A 23,000-nucleotide genomic window follows, 5' to 3' on the forward strand; every position below is an offset into this window, starting at 1 on the left:
AGGGTGGAACATTCTTTGGGAACCTTATTCTGCAAAACAGACACAGTGACTGAAACTATGCTGCACGGTATGATTTGGGACACGGCCTGCTCAGCTTTGTGCATTTCCCCTGTAGTCCGGTGTGTTTCATGTTCCGTGTAAACGTGAAAGTTGTCCTGTTTCGAGCAATGGGTGAAATCATTGAGCAAAGCAAGAATCGAAATTGCAGTAATGTCAAGTAGCTCATGGTAATTTGACCCAATCATAACCGATCATATATTCTCACGCACTCACAGATACATCTGTAGCTGAATCGAGTCTGAGAAGATAGACTCAGTTTACCAGTGATTTTTGTCTGGATTGATGGGCTATCGTTAACTGCTGAGAAATTGATATTGTAGACGGGCACATCCCAGCAGCTGTGCGAGTCGGAGAGGGATCATGGAACCCTTTTCACGTGAGTTTACATCTGTTGTTATGCAGGAACACAATTGGAAGTGCAAGAAAATGGAGTCGTGGGCGTGTTGGTAGTGTGGCCGAGCGGTCTAAGGCGCTGGATTAAGGCTCCAGTCTCGACAGAGGCGCGGGTTCGAATCCCACCGCTGCCATTTCTGCGGAGCAGCTCGTTTTAATGCTGTTTCGATCCCCTGCGGCATTTCTGTTTAAAACAGAAGCAAAATGAGTTTGCTTCCCGGGGAATTGATTGTGGTGTTGGTAAGTGCCGAATTTTCCAAAGTGTCTGTGCTGTCATGATCGTGTTCGCCTCCCGCGCGGAAAATCGCCAGTGGCTCGACTGTTGCTTTCTGTTCAAGGCAAGTTGAGCTTTTACTGGAACCGAATGGAGACTGCTATTTCATCGTTGTTGCGAAACAGAGTCCTACGGTGACTCGACTCGTCGTTATTTGGTTTTCTGGCCAATGAGAAAATCGTTCCAATGTATTTCGATGTCATATGTTATTGAATTTCTCCCACTTCCTTCATTTCAGTCCTGGAGTCATCAGAAGGGAAAGGTAATCTAATCGAGACTGTGATTGGTGAAATTCACTTTTTATGGCCCATTCTTATTATGTTCTTTTTTTGTCTCTTTGCAGCATTGTCTGGGAAGTGGTGGTGCACTCAGGCTCCAGTATGTTTGAAAGAGTAGTTTGGAATTGCCCTGTTGTTAGTTGTGTGATTACGTTATGGCTCATGCCCCCTGACTGTCTCACATTTAGCATTCATGCTCGCTGTGTCTGAAAATGCATTTGGTTTTCCCGTTTTGTTTGTGTTCCGTGTTAAATGCTTTCTGTTTTGCGATTCGCTCAATACATTACGAATTAACAGGGTTTCTGAGGTAACTTCCAGCTGCAAAAATCCTCAACTGAGAATCTGGGAAATTTTCACGGAGTATGGTCAGTCGGAGCAAAAGTAAGGAAGTCGTTCGTTTCTGCAGTGTTTCACAATGCTACCTTTCCCGTGAGCAGTCGAACAGACGAAAAGATTTTGCCACAGACTGCGACGGTAAGCTCCGCAAAAACGTAATTCTTTAAAGCAGGTGTAAGCGACACAACGTTATTGGGGTACACCGCGTGGAAACAGATACTTCGGTGTATCTCGTCCATGCTCACCACATAGCCAAAATTAAACAAGTCCCATTAAACAACGAGCTAACGGAAACAGAAAGGTGAAAGGTCGAATGGCTTCAACTTTCAGTGCTGGATGCCACTGAGCTGCAGCGGGGACGGACGGGGCTTGTTTCTGTAGTGTAGTGGTCATCACGTTCGCCTTACACGCGAAAGGTCCCCAGTTCGAAACTGGGCAGAAGCTGCTTTGCTCTTCAACTGCAGCCTTTGACATCGACAAGAACGGAGCTTTCTTGCCTGCTTTCCCATGTGCAAACCTGCCTTCGAGTTTGCTCGAATAAATCGTCGCTCGTAGTGCAATGCAATGCCGCTCCGTTTAATTACTGTGCAAAAGCATTGTAAAGTTTTTCTCCAACCTGGTTCTGATCATATGCCATTCTGTTTGAGAGTGTAGTTACCCCCTTCTGATCCTTCCACGAAAAGCATTACCGCATTCGCATTCCTTGCGCAGGCGGCCCGGTTCAAAGACAGGGAAGAAGCTGATGTGCTGGTGTCACAGTGCACCACGGATTCCTCAACTAGTCTGTCTGTCAAATGTATCCCAAAGTCGTCTCTGAAAGACCTCATTTGGAAGGTGTCTGTCGTTATTCAACGTGTGAGAATTGGCACCAGAGGTCCTGAATCATGTTTTGGAGCAGTTCGCACGTTAGTGGCTCATTCAATCAGCAACAGCAATGAAAGAAATTCCACTCTCAGAGGAACCTCTGGACCTGTGCTTTCATAGCGTCGCTAGTATTAAGGTGCGCCCCGAGATCTAAGCCAGGTTGGAACGGAAACGGAGGAATCGACAGAGAGGCTACAGAATGACATCGCATCCATTTGGTTTTCATTAAATCACTGACGAGCAGGAAAATGTAAACGGGGAGGGCGAGTGGGGAAGTGAGGCAGTTGCAGCTCTGGAGAAAGTCCTTCGTTGTGATTCACTCAGCAACCAGAGACGTGACGGTGACTCAGGCGTGAGAGCTCTTCACATCGTGAACAAAAAGCAATCAAGGGCAGTTAACACCTCTTCCGGAGTGGGGGTGGGGTGAGGTAATTACCTTTTGACTTCTGTTACTATGTTCGGAAACTGCCTTTTGGATTGAGGTGAAGAGAAACTGCATTTCTAAAAAGCACCATGGAACTTGTTAAACTTTATTGAGTCGCTTTTTCTCATCGATTCCCACACAGGTTTCCAACTCAGTTGGTATCCATGAGGCTCATGTCCAGGTGCAATCTGCAGCAAATTGCACGGTTAGGTAAAAGGCAAGGAAAGTGGCATCTCGAACCGGCCCCGAGGTCAGACCTTCCTCACAATGTAATCTGTCCTTCTCGGATTGTAATGCTACCTCCGGTTTTAGGGTGGAACATTCTTTGGGAACCTTATTCTGCAAAACAGACACAGTGACTGAAACTATGCTGCACGGTATGATTTGGGACACGGCCTGCTCAGCTTTGTGCATTTCCCCTGTAGTCCGGTGTGTTTCATGTTCCGTGTAAACGTGAAAGTTGTCCTGTTTCGAGCAATGGGTGAAATCATTGAGCAAAGCAAGAATCGAAATTGCAGTAATGTCAAGTAGCTCATGGTAATTTGACCCAATCATAACCGATCATATATTCTCACGCACTCACAGATACATCTGTAGCTGAATCGAGTCTGAGAAGATAGACTCAGTTTACCAGTGATTTTTGTCTGGATTGATGGGCTATCGTTAACTGCTGAGAAATTGATATTGTAGACGGGCACATCCCAGCAGCTGTGCGAGTCGGAGAGGGATCATGGAACCCTTTTCACGTGAGTTTACATCTGTTGTTATGCAGGAACACAATTGGAAGTGCAAGAAAATGGAGTCGTGGGCGTATTGGTTGTGTGGCCGAGCGGTCTAAGGCGCTGGATTAAGGCTCCAGTCTCGACAGAGGCGCGGTTTGGAATCCCACCGCTGCCATTTCTGCGGAGCAGCTAGTTTTAATGCTGTTTCGATCCCCTGCGGCATTTCTGTTTAAAACAGAAGCAAAATGAGTTTGCTTCCCGGGGAATTGATTGTGGTGTTGGTAAGTGCCGAATTTTCCAAAGTGTCTGTGCTGTCATGATCGTGTTCGCCTCCCGCGCGGAAAATCGCCAGTGGCTCGACTGTTGCTTTCTGTTCAAGGCAAGTTGAGCTTTTACTGGAACCAAATGGAGACTGCTATTTCATCGTTGTTGCGAAACAGAGTCCTACGGTGACTCGACTCGTCGTTATTTGGTTTTCTGGCCAATGAGAAAATCGTTCCAATGTATTTCGATGTCATATGTTATTGAATTTCTCCCACTTCCTTCATTTCAGTCCTGGAGTCATCAGAAGGGAAAGGTAATCTAATCGAGACTGTGATTGGTGAAATTCACTTTTTATGGCCCATTCTTATTATGTTCTTTTTTTGTCTCTTTGCAGCATTGTCTGGGAAGTGGTGGTGCACTCAGGCTCCAGTATGTTTGAAAGAGTAGTTTGGAATTGCCCTGTTGTTAGTTGTGTGATTACGTTATGGCTCATGCCCCCTGACTGTCTCACATTTAGCATTCATGCTCGCTGTGTCTGAAAATGCATTTGGTTTTCCCGTTTTGTTTGTGTTCCGTGTTAAATGCTTTCTGTTTTGCGATTCGCTCAATACATTACGAATTAACAGGGTTTCTGAGGTAACTTCCAGCTGCAAAAATCCTCAACTGAGAATCTGGGAAATTTTCACGGAGTATGGTCAGTCGGAGCAAAAGTAAGGAAGTCGTTCGTTTCTGCAGTGTTTCACAATGCTACCTTTCCCGTGAGCAGTCGAACAGACGAAAAGATTTTGCCACAGACTGCGACGGTAAGCTCCGCAAAAACGTAATTCTTTAAAGCAGGTGTAAGCGACACAACGTTATTGGGGTACACCGCGTGGAAACAGATACTTCGGTGTATCTCGTCCATGCTCACCACATAGCCAAAATTAAACAAGTCCCATTAAACAACGAGCTAACGGAAACAGAAAGGTGAAAGGTCGAATGGCTTCAACTTTCAGTGCTGGATGCCACTGAGCTGCAGCGGGGACGGACGGGGCTTGTTTCTGTAGTGTAGTGGTCATCGCGTTCGCCTTACACGCGAAAGGTCCCCAGTTCGAAACTGGGCAGAAGCTGCTTTGCTCTTCAACTGCAGCCTTTGACATCGACAAGAACGGAGCTTTCTTGCCTGCTTTCCCATGTGCAAACCTGCCTTCGAGTTTGCTCGAATAAATCGTCGCTCGTAGTGCAATGCAATGCCGCTCCGTTTAATTACTGTGCAAAAGCATTGTAAAGTTTTTCTCCAACCTGGTTCTGATCATATGCCATTCTGTTTGAGAGTGTAGTTACCCCCTTCTGATCCTTCCACGAAAAGCATTACCGCATTCGCATTCCTTGCGCAGGCGGCCCGGTTCAAAGACAGGGAAGAAGCTGATGTGCTGGTGTCACAGTGCACCACGGATTCCTCAACTAGTCTGTCTGTCAAATGTATCCCAAAGTCGTCTCTGAAAGACCTCATTTGGAAGGTGTCTGTCGTTATTCAACGTGTGAGAATTGGCACCAGAGGTCCTGAATCATGTTTTGGAGCAGTTCGCACGTTAGTGGCTCATTCAATCAGCAACAGCAATGAAAGAAATTCCACTCTCAGAGGAACCTCTGGACCTGTGCTTTCATAGCGTCGCTAGTATTAAGGTGCGCCCCGAGATCTAAGCCAGGTTGGAACGGAAACGGAGGAATCGACAGAGAGGCTACAGAATGACATCGCATCCATTTGGTTTTCATTAAATCACTGACGAGCAGGAAAATATAAACGGGGAGGGCGAGTGGGGAAGTGAGGCAGTTGCAGCTCTGGAGAAAGTCCTTCGTTGTGATTCACTCAGCAACCAGAGACGTGACGGTGACTCAGGCGTGAGAGCTCTTCACATCGTGAACAAAAAGCAATCAAGGGCAGTTAGCACCTCTTCCGGAGTGGGGGTGGGGTGAGGTAATTACCTTTTGACTTCTGTTACTATGTTCGGAAACTGCCTTTTGGATTGAGGTGAAGAGAAACTGCATTTCTAAAAAGCACCATGGAACTTGTTAAACTTTATTGAGTCGCTTTTTCTCATCGATTCCCACACAGGTTTCCAACTCAGTTGGTATCCATGAGGCTCATGTCCAGGTGCAATCTGCAGCAAATTGCACGGTTAGGTAAAAGGCAAGGAAAGTGGCATCTCGAACCGGCCCCGAGGTCAGACCTTCCTCACAATGTAATCTGTCCTTCTCGGATTGTAATGCTACCTCCGGTTTTAGGGTGGAACATTCTTTGGGAACCTTATTCTGCAAAACAGACACAGTGACTGAAACTATGCTGCACGGTATGATTTGGGACACGGCCTGCTCAGCTTTGTGCATTTCCCCTGTAGTCCGGTGTGTTTCATGTTCCGTGTAAACGTGAAAGTTGTCCTGTTTCGAGCAATGGGTGAAATCATTGAGCAAAGCAAGAATCGAAATTGCAGTAATGTCAAGTAGCTCATGGTAATTTGACCCAATCATAACCGATCATATATTCTCACGCACTCACAGATACATCTGTAGCTGAATCGAGTCTGAGAAGATAGACTCAGTTTACCAGTGATTTTTGACTGGATTGATGGGCTATCGTTAACTGCTGAGAAATTGATATTGTAGACGGGCACATCCCAGCAGCTGTGCGAGTCGGAGAGGGATCATGGAACCCTTTTCACGTGAGTTTACATCTGTTGTTATGCAGGAACACAATTGGAAGTGCAAGAAAATGGAGTCGTGGGCGCGTTGGTAGTGTGGCCGAGCGGTCTAAGGCGCTGGATTAAGGCTGCAGTCTCGACAGAGGCGTGGGTTCGAATCCCACCGCTGCCATTTCTGCGGAGCAGCTATTTAAATGCTGTTTCGATCCCCTGCGGCATTTCTGTTTAAAACAGAAGCAAAATGAGTTTGCTTCCCGGGGAATTGATTGTGGTGTTGGTAAGTGCCGAATTTTCCAAAGTGTCTGTGCTGTCATGATCGTGTTCGCCTCCCGCGCGGAAAATCGCCAGTGGCTCGACTGTTGCTTTCTGTTCCAGGCAAGTTGAGCTTTTACTGGAACCGAATGGAGACTGCTATTTCATCGTTGTTGCGAAACAGAGTCCTACGGTGACTCGACTCGTCGTTATTTGGTTTTCTGGCCAATGAGAAAATCGTTCCAATGTATTTCGATGTCATATGTTATTGAATTTCTCCCACTTCCTTCATTTCAGTCCTGGAGTCATCAGAAGGGAAAGGTAATCTAATCGAGACTGTGATTGGTGAAATTCACTTTTTATGGCCCATTCTTATTATGTTCTTTTTTTGTCTCTTTGCAGCATTGTCTGGGAAGTGGTGGTGCACTCAGGCTCCAGTATGTTTGAAAGAGTAGTTTGGAATTGCCCTGTTGTTAGTTGTGTGATTACGTTATGGCTCATGCCCCCTGACTGTCTCACATTTAGCATTCATGCTCGCTGTGTCTGAAAATGCATTTGGTTTTCCCGTTTTGTTTGTGTTCCGTGTTAAATGCTTTCTGTTTTGCGATTCGCTCAATACATTACGAATTAACAGGGTTTCTGAGGTAACTTCCAGCTGCAAAAATCCTCAACTGAGAATCTGGGAAATTTTCACGGAGTATGGTCAGTCGGAGCAAAAGTAAGGAAGTCGTTCGTTTCTGCAGTGTTTCACAATGCTACCTTTCCCGTGAGCAGTCGAACAGACGAAAAGATTTTGCCACAGACTGCGACGGTAAGCTCCGCAAAAACGTAATTCTTTAAAGCAGGTGTAAGCGACACAACGTTATTGGGGTACACCGCGTGGAAACAGATACTTCGGTGTATCTCGTCCATGCTCACCACATAGCCAAAATTAAACAAGTCCCATTAATCAACGAGCTAACGGAAACAGAAAGGTGAAAGGTCGAATGGCTTCAACTTTCAGTGCTGGATGCCACTGAGCTGCAGCGGGGACGACCGAGGCTTGTTTCTGTAGTGTAGTGGTCATCACGTTCGCCTTACACGCGAAAGGTCCCCAGTTCGAAACTGGGCAGAAACTGCTTTGCTCTTCAACTGCAGCCTTTGACATCGACAAGAACGGAGCTTTCTTGCCTGCTTTCCCATGTGCAAACCTGCCTTCGAGTTTGCTCGAATAAATCGTCGCTCGTAGTGCAATGCAATGCCGCTCCGTTTAATTACTGTGCAAAAGCATTGTAAAGTTTTTCTCCAACCTGTTTCTGATCATATGCCATTCTGTTTGAGAGTGTAGTTACCCCCTTCTGATCCTTCCACGAAAAGCATTACCGCATTCGCATTCCTTGCGCAGGCGGCCCGGTTCAAAGACAGGGAAGAAGCTGATGTGCTGGTGTCACAGTGCACCACGGATTCCTCAACTAGTCTGTCTGTCAAATGTATCCCAAAGTCGTCTCTGAAAGACCTCATTTGGAAGGTGTCTGTCGTTATTCAACGTGTGAGAATTGGCACCAGAGGTCCTGAATCATGTTTTGGAGCAATTCGCACGTTAGTGGCTCATTCAATCAGCAACAGCAATAAAAGAAATTCCACTCTCAGAGGAACCTCTGGACCTGTGCTTTCATAGCGTCGCTAGTATTAAGGTGCGCCCCGAGATCTAAGCCAGGTTGGAACGGAAACGGAGGAATCGACAGAGAGGCTACAGAATGACATCGCATCCATTTGGTTTTCATTAAATCACTGACGAGCAGGAAAATGTAAACGGGGAGGGCGAGTGGGGAAGTGAGGCAGTTGCAGCTCTGGAGAAAGTCCTTCGTTGTGATTCACTCAGCAACCAGAGACGTGACGGTGACTCAGGCGTGAGAGCTCTTCACATCGTGAACAAAAAGCAATCAAGGGCAGTTAGCACCTCTTCCGGAGTGGGGGTGGGGTGAGGTAATTACCTTTTGACTTCTGTTACTATGTTCGGAAACTGCCTTTTGGATTGAGGTGAAGAGAAACTGCATTTCTAAAAAGCACCATGGAACTTGTTAAACTTTATTGAGTCGCTTTTTCTCATCGATTCCCACACAGGTTTCCAACTCAGTTGGTATCCATGAGGCTCATGTCCAGGTGCAATCTGCAGCAAATTGCACGGTTAGGTAAAAGGCAAGGAAAGTGGCATCTCGAACCGGCCCCGAGGTCAGACCTTCCTCACAATGTAATCTGTCCTTCTCGGATTGTAATGCTACCTCCGGTTTTAGGGTGGAACATTCTTTGGGAACCTTATTCTGCAAAACAGACACAGTGACTGAAACTATGCTGCACGGTATGATTTGGGACACGGCCTGCTCAGCTTTGTGCATTTCCCCTGTAGTCCGGTGTGTTTCATGTTCCGTGTAAACGTGAAAGTTGTCCTGTTTCGAGCAATGGGTGAAATCATTGAGCAAAGCAAGAATCGAAATTGCAGTAATGTCAAGTAGCTCATGGTAATTTGACCCAATCATAACCGATCATATATTCTCACGCACTCACAGATACATCTGTAGCTGAATCGAGTCTGAGAAGATAGACTCAGTTTACCAGTGATTTTTGTCTGGATTGATGGGCTATCGTTAACTGCTGAGAAATTGATATTGTAGACGGGCACATCCCAGCAGCTGTGCGAGTCGGAGAGGGATCATGGAACCCTTTTCACGTGAGTTTACGTCTGTTGTTATGCAGGAACACAATTGGAAGTGCAAGAAAATGGGGTCGTGGGCGAAATGGTAGCGTGGCCGAGCGGTCTAAGGCGATGGATTAAGGCTTCAGTCTCGACAGAGGCGCGGTTTCGAATCCCACCGCTGCCATTTCTGCGGAGCAGCTCGTTTTAATGCTGCTTCGATCCCCTGCGGCATTTCTGTTTAAAACAGAAGCAAAATGAGTTTGCTTCCCGGGGAATTGATTGTGGTGTTGGTAAGTGCCGAATTTTCCAAAGTGTCTGTGCTGTCATGATCGTGTTCGCCTCCCGCGCGGAAAATCGCCAGCGGCTCTACTGTTGCTTTCTGTTCCAGGCAAGTTGAGCTTTTACTGGAACCGAATGGAGACTGCTATTTCATCGTTGTTGCGAAACAGAGTCCTACGGTGACTCGACTCGTCGTTATTTGGTTTTCTGGCCAATGAGAAAATCGTTCCAATGTATTTCGATGTCATATGTTATTGAATTTCTCCCACTTCCTTCATTTCAGTCCTGGAGTCATCGGAAGGGAAAGGTAATCTAATCGAGACTGTGATTGGTGAAATTCACTTTTTATGGCCCATTCTTATTATGTTCTTTTTTTGTCTCTTTGCAGCATTTTCTGGGAAGTGGTGGTGCACTCAGGCTCCAGTATGTTTGAAAGAGTAGTTTGGAATTGCCCTGTTGTTAGTTGTGTGATTACGTTATGGCTCATGCCCCCTGACTGTCTCACATTTAGCATTCATGCTCGCTGTGTCTGAAAATGCATTTGGTTTTCCCGTTTTGTTTGTGTTCCGTGTTAAATGCTTTCTGTTTTGCGATTCGCTCAATACATTACGAATTAACAGGGTTTCTGAGGTAACTTGCAGCTGCAAAAATCCTCAACTGAGAATCTGGGAAATTTTCACGGAGTATGGTCAGTCGGAGCAAAAGTAAGGAAGTCGTTCGTTTCTGCAGTGTTTCACAATGCTACCTTTCCCGTGAGCAGTCGAACAGACGAAAAGATTTTGCCACAGACTGCGACGGTAAGCTCCGCAAAAACGTAATTCTTTAAAGCAGGTGTAAGCGACACAACGTTATTGGGGTACACCGCGTGGAAACAGATACTTCGGTGTATCTCGTCCATGCTCACCACATAGCCAAAATTAAACAAGTCCCATTAAACAACGAGCTAACGGAAACAGAAAGGTGAAAGGTCGAATGGCTTCAACTTTCAGTGCTGGATGCCACTGAGCTGCAGCGGGGACGACCGAGGCTTGTTTCTGTAGTGTAGTGGTCATCACGTTCGCCTTACCCGCGAAAATTCCCCAGTTCGAAACTGGGCAGAAACTGCTTTGCTCTTCAACTTCAGCCTTTGACATCGACTAGAACGCAGCTTTCTTGCCTGCTTTCCCATGTGCAAACCTGCCTTTGAGTTTGCTCGAATAAATCGTCGCTCGTAGTGCAATGCAATGCCGCTCCGTTTAATTACTGTGCAAAAGCATTGTAAAGTTTTTCTCCAACCTGGTTCTGATCATATGCCATTCTGTTTGAGAGTGTAGTTACCCCCTTCTGATCCTTCCACGAAAAGCATTACCGCATTCGCATTCCTTGCGCAGGCGGCCCGGTTCAAAGACAGGGAAGAAGCTGATGTGCTGGTGTCACAGTGCACCACGGATTCCTCAACTAGTCTGTCTGTCAAATGTATCCCAAAGTCGTCTCTGAAAGACCTCATTTGGAAGGTGTCTGTCGTTATTCAACGTGTGAGAATTGGCACCAGAGGTCCTGAATCATGTTTTGGAGCAGTTCGCACGTTAGTGGCTCATTCAATCAGCAACAGCAATGAAAGAAATTCCACTCTCAGAGGAACCTCTGGACCTGTGCTTTCATAGCGTCGCTAGTATTAAGGTGCGCCCCGAGATCTAAGCCAGGTTGGAACGGAAACGGAGGAATCGACAGAGAGGCTACAGAATGACATCGCATCCATTTGGTTTTCATTAAATCACTGACGAGCAGGAAAATGTAAACGGGGAGGGCGAGTGGGGAAGTGAGGCAGTTGCAGCTCTGGAGAAAGTCCTTCGTTGTGATTCACTCAGCAACCAGAGACGTGACGGTGACGCAGGCGTGAGAGCTCTTCACATCGTGAACAAAAAGCAATCAAGGGCAGTTAGCACCTCTTCCGGAGTGGGGGTGGGGTGAGGTAATTACCTTTTGACTTCTGTTACTATGTTCGGAAACTGCCTTTTGGATTGAGGTGAAGAGAAACTGCATTTCTAAAAAGCACCATGGAACTTGTTAAACTTTATTGAGTCGCTTTTTCTCATCGATTCCCACACAGGTTTCCAACTCAGTTGGTATCCATGAGGCTCATGTCCAGGTGCAATCTGCAGCAAATTGCACGGTTAGGTAAAAGGCAAGGAAAGTGGCATCTCGAACCGGCCCCGAGGTCAGACCTTCCTCACAATGTAATCTGTCCTTCTCGGATTGTAATGCTACCTCCGGTTTTAGGGTGGAACATTCTTTGGGAACCTTATTCTGCAAAACAGACACAGTGACTGAAACTATGCTGCACGGTATGATTTGGGACACGGCCTGCTCAGCTTTGTGCATTTCCCCTGTAGTCCGGTGTGTTTCATGTTCCGTGTAAACGTGAAAGTTGTCCTGTTTCGAGCAATGGGTGAAATCATTGAGCAAAGCAAGAATCGAAATTGCAGTAATGTCAAGTAGCTCATGGTAATTTGACCCAATCATAACCGATCATATATTCTCACGCACTCACAGATACATCTGTAGCTGAATCGAGTCTGAGAAGATAGACTCAGTTTACCAGTGATTTTTGTCTGGATTGATGGGCTATCGTTAACTGCTGAGAAATTGATATTGTAGACGGGCACATCCCAGCAGCTGTGCGAGTCGGAGAGGGATCATGGAACCCTTTTCACGTGAGTTTACATCTGTTGTTATGCAGGAACACAATTGGAAGTGCAAGAAAATGGAGTCGTGGGCGTATTGGTTGTGTGGCCGAGCGGTCTAAGGCGCTGGATTAAGGCTCCAGTCTCGACAGAGGCGCGGTTTGGAATCCCACCGCTGCCATTTCTGCGGAGCAGCTAGTTTTAATGCTGTTTCGATCCCCTGCGGCATTTCTGTTTAAAACAGAAGCAAAATGAGTTTGCTTCCCGGGGAATTGATTGTGGTGTTGGTAAGTGCCGAATTTTCCAAAGTGTCTGTGCTGTCATGATCGTGTTCGCCTCCCGCGCGGAAAATCGCCAGTGGCTCGACTGTTGCTTTCTGTTCAAGGCAAGTTGAGCTTTTACTGGAACCAAATGGAGACTGCTATTTCATCGTTGTTGCGAAACAGAGTCCTACGGTGACTCGACTCGTCGTTATTTGGTTTTCTGGCCAATGAGAAAATCGTTCCAATGTATTTCGATGTCATATGTTATTGAATTTCTCCCACTTCCTTCATTTCAGTCCTGGAGTCATCAGAAGGGAAAGGTAATCTAATCGAGACTGTGATTGGTGAAATTCACTTTTTATGGCCCATTCTTATTATGTTCTTTTTTTGTCTCTTTGCAGCATTGTCTGGGAAGTGGTGGTGCACTCAGGCTCCAGTATGTTTGAAAGAGTAGTTTGGAATTGCCCTGTTGTTAGTTGTGTGATTACGTTATGGCTCATGCCCCCTGACTGTCTCACATTTAGCATTCATGCTCGCTGTGTCTGAAAATGCATTTGGTTTTCCCGTTTTGTTTGTGTTCCGTGTTAAATGCTTTCTGTTTTGCGATTCGCTCAATACATTACGAATTAACAGGGTTTCTGAGGTAACTTCCAGCTGCAAAAATCCTCAACTGAGAATCTGGGAAATTTTCACGGAGTATGGTCAGTCGGAGCAAAAGTAAGGAAGTCGTTCGTTTCTGCAGTGTTTCACAATGCTACCTTTCCCGTGAGCAGTCGAACAGACGAAAAGATTTTGCCACAGACTGCGACGGTAAGCTCCGCAAAAACGTAATTCTTTAAAGCAGGTGTAAGCGACACAACGTTATTGGGGTACACCGCGTGGAAACAGATACTTCGGTGTATCTCGTCCATGCTCACCACATAGCCAAAATTAAACAAGTCCCATTAAACAACGAGCTAACGGAAACAGAAAGGTGAAAGGTCGAATGGCTTCAACTTTCAGTGCTGGATGCCACTGAGCTGCAGCGGGGACGGACGGGGCTTGTTTCTGTAGTGTAGTGGTCATCGCGTTCGCCTTACACGCGAAAGGTCCCCAGTTCGAAACTGGGCAGAAGCTGCTTTGCTCTTCAACTGCAGCCTTTGACATCGACAAGAACGGAGCTTTCTTGCCTGCTTTCCCATGTGCAAACCTGCCTTCGAGTTTGCTCGAATAAATCGTCGCTCGTAGTGCAATGCAATGCCGCTCCGTTTAATTACTGTGCAAAAGCATTGTAAAGTTTTTCTCCAACCTGGTTCTGATCATATGCCATTCTGTTTGAGAGTGTAGTTACCCCCTTCTGATCCTTCCACGAAAAGCATTACCGCATTCGCATTCCTTGCGCAGGCGGCCCGGTTCAAAGACAGGGAAGAAGCTGATGTGCTGGTGTCACAGTGCACCACGGATTCCTCAACTAGTCTGTCTGTCAAATGTATCCCAAAGTCGTCTCTGAAAGACCTCATTTGGAAGGTGTCTGTCGTTATTCAACGTGTGAGAATTGGCACCAGAGGTCCTGAATCATGTTTTGGAGCAGTTCGCACGTTAGTGGCTCATTCAATCAGCAACAGCAATGAAAGAAATTCCACTCTCAGAGGAACCTCTGGACCTGTGCTTTCATAGCGTCGCTAGTATTAAGGTGCGCCCCGAGATCTAAGCCAGGTTGGAACGGAAACGGAGGAATCGACAGAGAGGCTACAGAATGACATCGCATCCATTTGGTTTTCATTAAATCACTGACGAGCAGGAAAATGTCAACGGGGAGGGCGAGTGGGGAAGTGAGGCAGTTGCAGCTCTGGAGAAAGTCCTTCGTTGTGATTCACTCAGCAACCAGAGACGTGACGGTGACTCAGGCGTGAGAGCTCTTCACATCGTGAACAAAAAGCAATCAAGGGCAGTTAGCACCTCTTCCGGAGTGGGGGTGGGGTGAGGTAATTACCTTTTGACTTCTGTTACTATGTTCGGAAACTGCCTTTTGGATTGAGGTGAAGAGAAACTGCATTTCTAAAAAGCACCATGGAACTTGTTAAACTTTATTGAGTCGCTTTTTCTCATCGATTCCCACACAGGTTTCCAACTCAGTTGGTATCCATGAGGCTCATGTCCAGGTGCAATCTGCAGCAAATTGCACGGTTAGGTAAAAGGCAAGGAAAGTGGCATCTCGAACCGGCCCCGAGGTCAGACCTTCCTCACAATGTAATCTGTCCTTCTCGGATTGTAATGCTACCTCCGGTTTTAGGGTGGAACATTCTTTGGGAACCTTATTCTGCAAAACAGACACAGTGACTGAAACTATGCTGCACGGTATGATTTGGGACACGACCTGCTCAGCTTTGTGCATTTCCCCTGTAGTCCGGTGTGTTTCATGTTCCGTGTAAACGTGAAAGTTGTCCTGTTTCGAGCAATGGGTGAAATCATTGAGCAAAGCAAGAATCGAAATTGCAGTAATGTCAAGTAGCTCATGGTAATTTGACCCAATCATAACCGATCATATATTCTCACGCACTCACAGATATATCTGTAGCTGAATCGAGTCTGAGAAGATAGACTCAGTTTACCAGTGATTTTTGTCTGGATTGATGGGCTATCGTTAAGTGCTGAGAAATTGATATTGTAGACGGGCACATCCCAGCAGCTGTGCGAGTCGGAGAGGGATCATGGAACCCTTTTCACGTGAGTTTACATCTGTTGTTATGCAGGAACACAATTGGAAGTGCAAGAAAATGGAGTCGTGGGCGCGTTGGTAGTGTGGCCGAGCGGTCTAAGGCGCGGTATTAAGCCTGCAGTCCCGGCAGAGGCGTAGGTTCGAATCCCACCGCTGCCATTTCTGCGGAGCAGCTAGTTTAAATGCTGTTTCGATCCCCTTCGGCATTTCTGTTTAAAACAGAAGCAAAATGAGTTTGCTTCCCGGGGAATTGATTGTGGTGTTGGAAAGTGCCGAATTTTCCAAAGTGTCTGTGCTGTCATGATCGTGTTCGCCTCCCGCGCGGAAAATCGCCAGCGGCTCTACTGTTGCTTTCTGTTCCAGGCAAGTTGAGCTTTTACTGGAACCGAATGGAGACTGCTATTTCATCGTTGTTGCGAAACAGAGTCCTACGGTGACTCGACTCGTCGTTATTTGGTTTTCTGGCCAATGAGAAAATCGTTCCAATGTATTTCGATGTCATATGTTATTGAATTTCTCCCACTTCCTTCATTTCAGTCCTGGAGTCATCGGAAGGGAAAGGTAATCTAATCGAGACTGTGATTGGTGAAATTCACTTTTTATGGCCCATTCTTATTATGTTCTTTTTTTGTCTCTTTGCAGCATTGTCTGGGAAGTGGTGGTGCACTCAGGCTCCAGTATGTTTGAAAGAGTAGTTTGGAATTGCCCTGTTGTTAGTTGTGTGATTACGTTATGGCTCATGCCCCCTGACTGTCTCACATTTAGCATTCATGCTCGCTGTGTCTGAAAATGCATTTGGTTTTCCCGTTTTGTTTGTGTTCCGTGTTAAATGCTTTCTGTTTTGCGATTCGCTCAATACATTACGAATTAACAGGGTTTCTGAGGTAACTTCCAGCTGCAAAAATCCTCAACTGAGAATCTGGGAAATTTTCACGGAGTATGGTCAGTCGGAGCAAAAGTAAGGAAGTCGTTCGTTTCTGCAGTGTTTCACAATGCTACCTTTCCCGTGAGCAGTCGAACAGACGAAAAGATTTTGCCACAGACTGCGACGGTAAGCTCCGCAAAAACGTAATTCTTTAAAGCAGGTGTAAGTGACACAACGTTGTTGGGGTACACCGCGTGGAAACAGATACTTCGGTGTATCTCGTCCATGCTCACCACATAGCCAAAATTAAACAAGTCCCATTAAACAACGAGCTAACGGAAACAGAAAGGTGAAAGGTCGAATGGCTTCAACTTTCAGTGCTGGATGCCACTGAGCTGCAGCGGGGACGGACGGGGCTTGTTTCTGTAGTGTAGTGGTCATCACGTTCGCCTTATCACGCGAAAGGTCCCCAGTTCGAAACTGGGCAGAAGCTGCTTTGCTCTTCAACTGCAGCCTTTGACATCGACACGAACGGAGCTTTCTTGCCTGCTTTCCCATGTGCAAACCTGCCTTCGAGTTTGCTCGAATAAATCGTCGCTCGTAGTGCAATGCAATGCCGCTCCGTTTAATTACTGTGCAAAAGCATTGTAAAGTTTTTCTCCAACCTGGTTCTGATCATATGCCATTCTGTTTGAGAGTGTAGTTTCCCCCTTCTGATCCTTCCACGAAAAGCATTACCGCATTCGCATTCCTTGCGCAGGCGGCCCGGTTCAAAGACAGGGAAGAAGCTGATGTGCTGGTGTCACAGTGCACCACGGATTCCTCAACTAGTCTGTCTGTCAAATGTATCCCAAAGTCGTCTCTGAAAGACCTCATTTGGAAGGTGTCTGTCGTTATTCAACGTGTGAGAATTGGCACCAGAGGTCCTGAATCATGTTTTGGAGCAGTTCGCACGTTAGTGGCTCATTCAATCAGCAACAGCAATGAAAGAAATTCCACTCTCAGAGGAACCTCTGGACCTGTGCTTTCATAGCGTCGCTAGTATTAAGGTGCGCCCCGAGATCTAAGCCAGGTTGGAACGGAAACGGAGGAATCGACAGAGAGGCTACAGAATGACATCGCATCCATTTGGTTTTCATTAAATCACTGACGAGCAGGAAAATGTCAACGGGGAGGGCGAGTGGGGAAGTGAGGCAGTTGCAGCTCTGGAGAAAGTCCTTCGTTGTGATTCACTCAGCAACCAGAGACGTGACGGTGACTCAGGCGTGAGAGCTCTTCACATCGTGAACAAAAAGCAATCAAGGGCAGTTAGCACCTCTTCCGGAGTGGGGGTGGGGTGAGGTAATTACCTTTTGACTTCTGTTACTATGTTCGGAAACTGCCTTTTGGATTGAGGTGAAGAGAAACTGCATTTCTAAAAAGCACCATGGAACTTGTTAAACTTTATTGAGTCGCTTTTTCTCATCGATTCCCACACAGGTTTCCAACTCAGTTGGTATCCATGAGGCTCATGTCCAGGTGCAATCTGCAGCAAATTGCACGGTTAGGTAAAAGGCAAGGAAAGTGGCATCTCGAACCGGCCCCGAGGTCAGACCTTCCTCACAATGTAATCTGTCCTTCTCGGATTGTAATGCTACCTCCGGTTTTAGGGTGGAACATTCTTTGGGAACCTTATTCTGCAAAACAGACACAGTGACTGAAACTATGCTGCACGGTATGATTTGGGACACGGCCTGCTCAGCTTTGTGCATTTCCCCTGTAGTCCGGTGTGTTTCATGTTCCGTGTAAACGTGAAAGTTGTCCTGTTTCGAGCAATGGGTGAAATCATTGAGCAAAGCAAGAATCGAAATTGCAGTAATGTCAAGTAGCTCATGGTAATTTGACCCAATCATAACCGATCATATATTCTCACGCACTCACAGATACATCTGTAGCTGAATCGAGTCTGAGAAGATAGACTCAGTTTACCAGTGATTTTTGTCTGGATTGATGGGCTATCGTTAACTGCTGAGAAATTGATATTGTAGACGGGCACATCCCAGCAGCTGTGCGAGTCGGAGAGGGATCATGGAACCCTTTTCACGTGAGTTTACGTCTGTTGTTATGCAGGAACACAATTGGAAGTGCAAGAAAATGGGGTCGTGGGCGAAATGGTAGCGTGGCCGAGCGGTCTAAGGCGATGGATTAAGGCTTCAGTCTCGACAGAGGCGCGGTTTCGAATCCCACCGCTGCCATTTCTGCGGAGCAGCTCGTTTTAATGCTGCTTCGATCCCCTGCGGCATTTCTGTTTAAAACAGAAGCAAAATGAGTTTGCTTCCCGGGGAATTGATTGTGGTGTTGGTAAGTGCCGAATTTTCCAAAGTGTCTGTGCTGTCATGATCGTGTTCGCCTCCCGCGCGGAAAATCGCCAGCGGCTCTACTGTTGCTTTCTGTTCCAGGCAAGTTGAGCTTTTACTGGAACCGAATGGAGACTGCTATTTCATCGTTGTTGCGAAACAGAGTCCTACGGTGACTCGACTCGTCGTTATTTGGTTTTCTGGCCAATGAGAAAATCGTTCCAATGTATTTCGATGTCATATGTTATTGAATTTCTCCCACTTCCTTCATTTCAGTCCTGGAGTCATCGGAAGGGAAAGGTAATCTAATCGAGACTGTGATTGGTGAAATTCACTTTTTATGGCCCATTCTTATTATGTTCTTTTTTTGTCTCTTTGCAGCATTTTCTGGGAAGTGGTGGTGCACTCAGGCTCCAGTATGTTTGAAAGAGTAGTTTGGAATTGCCCTGTTGTTAGTTGTGTGATTACGTTATGGCTCATGCCCCCTGACTGTCTCACATTTAGCATTCATGCTCGCTGTGTCTGAAAATGCATTTGGTTTTCCCGTTTTGTTTGTGTTCCGTGTTAAATGCTTTCTGTTTTGCGATTCGCTCAATACATTACGAATTAACAGGGTTTCTGAGGTAACTTGCAGCTGCAAAAATCCTCAACTGAGAATCTGGGAAATTTTCACGGAGTATGGTCAGTCGGAGCAAAAGTAAGGAAGTCGTTCGTTTCTGCAGTGTTTCACAATGCTACCTTTCCCGTGAGCAGTCGAACAGACGAAAAGATTTTGCCACAGACTGCGACGGTAAGCTCCGCAAAAACGTAATTCTTTAAAGCAGGTGTAAGCGACACAACGTTATTGGGGTACACCGCGTGGAAACAGATACTTCGGTGTATCTCGTCCATGCTCACCACATAGCCAAAATTAAACAAGTCCCATTAAACAACGAGCTAACGGAAACAGAAAGGTGAAAGGTCGAATGGCTTCAACTTTCAGTGCTGGATGCCACTGAGCTGCAGCGGGGACGACCGAGGCTTGTTTCTGTAGTGTAGTGGTCATCACGTTCGCCTTACCCGCGAAAATTCCCCAGTTCGAAACTGGGCAGAAACTGCTTTGCTCTTCAACTTCAGCCTTTGACATCGACTAGAACGCAGCTTTCTTGCCTGCTTTCCCATGTGCAAACCTGCCTTCGAGTTTGCTCGAATAAATCGTCGCTCGTAGTGCAATGCAATGCCGCTCCGTTTAATTACTGTGCAAAAGCATTGTAAAGTTTTTCTCCAACCTGGTTCTGATCATATGCCATTCTGTTTGAGAGTGTAGTTACCCCCTTCTGATCCTTCCACGAAAAGCATTACCGCATTCGCATTCCTTGCGCAGGCGGCCCGGTTCAAAGACAGGGAAGAAGCTGATGTGCTGGTGTCACAGTGCACCACGGATTCCTCAACTAGTCTGTCTGTCAAATGTATCCCAAAGTCGTCTCTGAAAGACCTCATTTGGAAGGTGTCTGTCGTTATTCAACGTGTGAGAATTGGCACCAGAGGTCCTGAATCATGTTTTGGAGCAGTTCGCACGTTAGTGGCTCATTCAATCAGCAACAGCAATGAAAGAAATTCCACTCTCAGAGGAACCTCTGGACCTGTGCTTTCATAGCGTCGCTAGTATTAAGGTGCGCCCCGAGATCTAAGCCAGGTTGGAACGGAAACGGAGGAATCGACAGAGAGGCTACAGAATGACATCGCATCCATTTGGTTTTCATTAAATCACTGACGAGCAGGAAAATGTAAACGGGGAGGGCGAGTGGGGAAGTGAGGCAGTTGCAGCTCTGGAGAAAGTCCTTCGTTGTGATTCACTCAGCAACCAGAGACGTGACGGTGACGCAGGCGTGAGAGCTCTTCACATCGTGAACAAAAAGCAATCAAGGGCAGTTAGCACCTCTTCCGGAGTGGGGGTGGGGTGAGGTAATTACCTTTTGACTTCTGTTACTATGTTCGGAAACTGCCTTTTGGATTGAGGTGAAGAGAAACTGCATTTCTAAAAAGCACCATGGAACTTGTTAAACTTTATTGAGTCGCTTATTCTCATCGATTCCCACACAGGTTTCCAACTCAGTTGGTATCCATGAGGCTCATGTCCAGGTGCAATCTGCAGCAAATTGCACGGTTAGGTAAAAGGCAAGGAAAGTGGCATCTCGAACCGGCCCCGAGGTCAGACCTTCCTCACAATGTAATCTGTCCTTCTCGGATCGTAATGCTACCTCCGGTTTTAGGGTGGAACCTACTTTGGGAACCTTATTCTGCAAAACAGACACAGTGACTGAAACTATGCTGCACGGTATGATTTGGGACACGGCCTGCTCAGCTTTGTGCATTTCCCCTGTAGTCCGGTGTGTTTCATGTTCCGTGTAAACGTGAAAGTTGTCCTGTTTCGAGCAATGGGTGAAATCATTGAGCAAAGCAAGAATCGAAATTGCAGTAATGTCAAGTAATGGTAATTTGACCCATTCATAATCGATCATATATTCTCACGCACTCACAGATACATCTGTAGCTGAATCGAAGTCTGAGAAGATAGACTCAGTTTACCAGTGATTTTTGTCTGGATTGATGGGCTATCGTTAACTGCTGAGAAATTGATATTGTAGACGGGCACATCCCAGCAGCTGTGCGAGTCGGAGAGGGATCATGGAACCCTTTTCACGTGAGTTTACATCTGTTGTTATGCAGGAACACAATTGGAAGTGCAAGAAAATGGAGTCTGGGCGTGTTGGTAGTGTGGCCGAGCGGTCTAAGGCGCTGGATTAAGGCTCCAGTCTCGACAGAGGCGTGGGTTCGAATCCCACCGCTGCCATTTCTGCGGAGCAGCTAGTTTAAATGCTGTTTCGATCCCCTGCGGCATTTCTGTTTAAAACAGAAGCGAAATGAGTTTGCTTCCGGGGAATTGATTGTCGTGTTGGTAAGTGCCGAATTTTCCAAAGTGTCTGTGCTGTCATGCTCGTGTTCGCCTCCCGCGCGGAAAATCGCCAGCGGCTCTACTGTTGCTTTCTGTTCCAGGCAAGTTGAGCTTTTACTGGAACCGAATGGAGACTGCTATTTCATCGTTGTTGCGAAACAGAGTCCTACGGTGACTCGACTCGTCGTTATTTGGTTTTCTGGCCAATGAGAAAATCGTTCCAATGTATTTCGATGTCATATGTTATTGAATTTCTCCCACTTCCTTCATTTCAGTCCTGGAGTCATCGGAAGGGAAAGGTAATCTAATCGAGACTGTGATTGGTGAAATTCACTTTTTATGGCCCATTCTTATTATGTTCTTTTTTTGTCTCTTTGCAGCATTGTCTGGGAAGTGGTGGTGCACTCAGGCTCCAGTATGTTTGAAAGAGTAGTTTGGAATTGCCCTGTTGTTAGCTGTGTGATTACGTTATGGCTCATGCCCCCTGACTGTCTCACATTTAGCATTCATGCTCGCTGTGTCTGAAAATGCATTTGGTTTTCCCGTTTTGTTTGTGTTCCGTGTTAAATGCTTTCTGTTTTGCGATTCGCTCAATACATTACGAATTAACAGGGTTTCTGAGGTAACTTCCAGCTGCAAAAATCCTCAACTGAGAATCTGGGAAGTTTTCACGGAGTATGGTCAGTCGGAGCAAAAGTAAGGAAGTCGTTCGTTTCTGCAGTGTTTCACAATGCTACCTTTCCCGTGAGCAGTCGAACAGACGAAAAGATTTTGCCACAGACTGCGACGGTAAGCTCCGCAAAAACGTAATTCTTTAAAGCAGGTGTAAGCGACACAACGTTATTGGGGTACACCGCGTGGAAACAGATACTTCGGTGTATCTCGTCCATGCTCACCACATAGCCAAAATTAAACAAGTCCCATTAAACAACGAGCTAACGGAAACAGAAAGGTGAAAGTTCGAATGGCTTCAACTTTCAGTGCTGGATGCCACTGAGCTGCAGCGGGGACGACCGAGGCTTGTTTCTGTAGTGTAGTGGTCATCACATTCGCCTTACACGCGAAAAGTCCCCAGTTCGAAACTGGGCAGAAACTGCTTTGCTCTTCAACTGCAGCCTTTGACATCGACAAGAACGGAGCTTTCTTTCCCATGTGCAAACCTGCCTTCGAGTTTGCTCGAATAAATCGTCGCTCGTAGTGCAATGCAATGCCGCTCCGTTTAATTACTGTGCAAAAGCATTGTAAAGTTTTTCTCCAACCTGGTTCTGATCATATGCCATTCTGTTTGAGAGTGTAGTTACCCCCTTCTGATCCTTCCACGAAAAGCATTACCGCATTCGCATTCCTTGCGCAGGCGGCCCGGTTCAAAGACAGGGAAGAAGCTGATGTGCTGGTGTCACAGTGCACCACGGATTCCTCAACTAGTCTGTCTGTCAAATGTATCCCAAAGTCGTCTCTGAAAGACCTCATTTGGAAGGTGTCTGTCGTTATTCAACGTGTGAGAATTGGCACCAGAGGTCCTGAATCATGTTTTGGAGCAGTTCGCACGTTAGTGGCTCATTCAATCAGCAACAGCAATGAAAGAAATTCCACTCTCAGAGGAACCTCTGGACCTGTGCTTTCATAGCGTCGCTAGTATTAAGGTGCGCCCCGAGATCTAAGCCAGGTTGGAACGGAAACGGAGGAATCGACAGAGAGGCTACAGAATGACATCGCATCCATTTGGTTTTCATTAAATCACT

At 46.4% G+C, this 23,000-nt stretch overlaps 4 non-coding genes across 4 annotated transcripts; all 4 read left to right on the plus strand.

Annotated features, from left to right (window-relative positions):
- Positions 1 to 1,712: 1,712 nt before the first annotated feature.
- trnav-uac (transfer RNA valine (anticodon UAC)) lies at positions 1,713 to 1,785 on the plus strand. Its single transcript has one exon. It is a non-coding gene; the product is annotated as a tRNA-Val (tRNA).
- Positions 1,786 to 7,589: 5,804 nt separating this feature from the next.
- trnav-uac (transfer RNA valine (anticodon UAC)) lies at positions 7,590 to 7,662 on the plus strand. Its single transcript has one exon. It is a non-coding gene; the product is annotated as a tRNA-Val (tRNA).
- Positions 7,663 to 16,406: 8,744 nt separating this feature from the next.
- On the plus strand, positions 16,407 to 16,480 carry trnad-auc (transfer RNA aspartic acid (anticodon AUC)). The gene has a single exon. It is a non-coding gene; the product is annotated as a tRNA-Asp (tRNA).
- A 4,594-nt stretch (positions 16,481 to 21,074) lies between these two features.
- trnal-aag (transfer RNA leucine (anticodon AAG)) lies at positions 21,075 to 21,156 on the plus strand. The gene has a single exon. It is a non-coding gene; the product is annotated as a tRNA-Leu (tRNA).
- Positions 21,157 to 23,000: the final 1,844 nt, after the last annotated feature.

The sequence above is a fragment of the Chiloscyllium punctatum genome, chromosome 18 (genome assembly GCF_047496795.1).
Source record: "Chiloscyllium punctatum isolate Juve2018m chromosome 18, sChiPun1.3, whole genome shotgun sequence".
NCBI classification, from domain to species: Eukaryota; Metazoa; Chordata; class Chondrichthyes; order Orectolobiformes; family Hemiscylliidae; genus Chiloscyllium; species Chiloscyllium punctatum.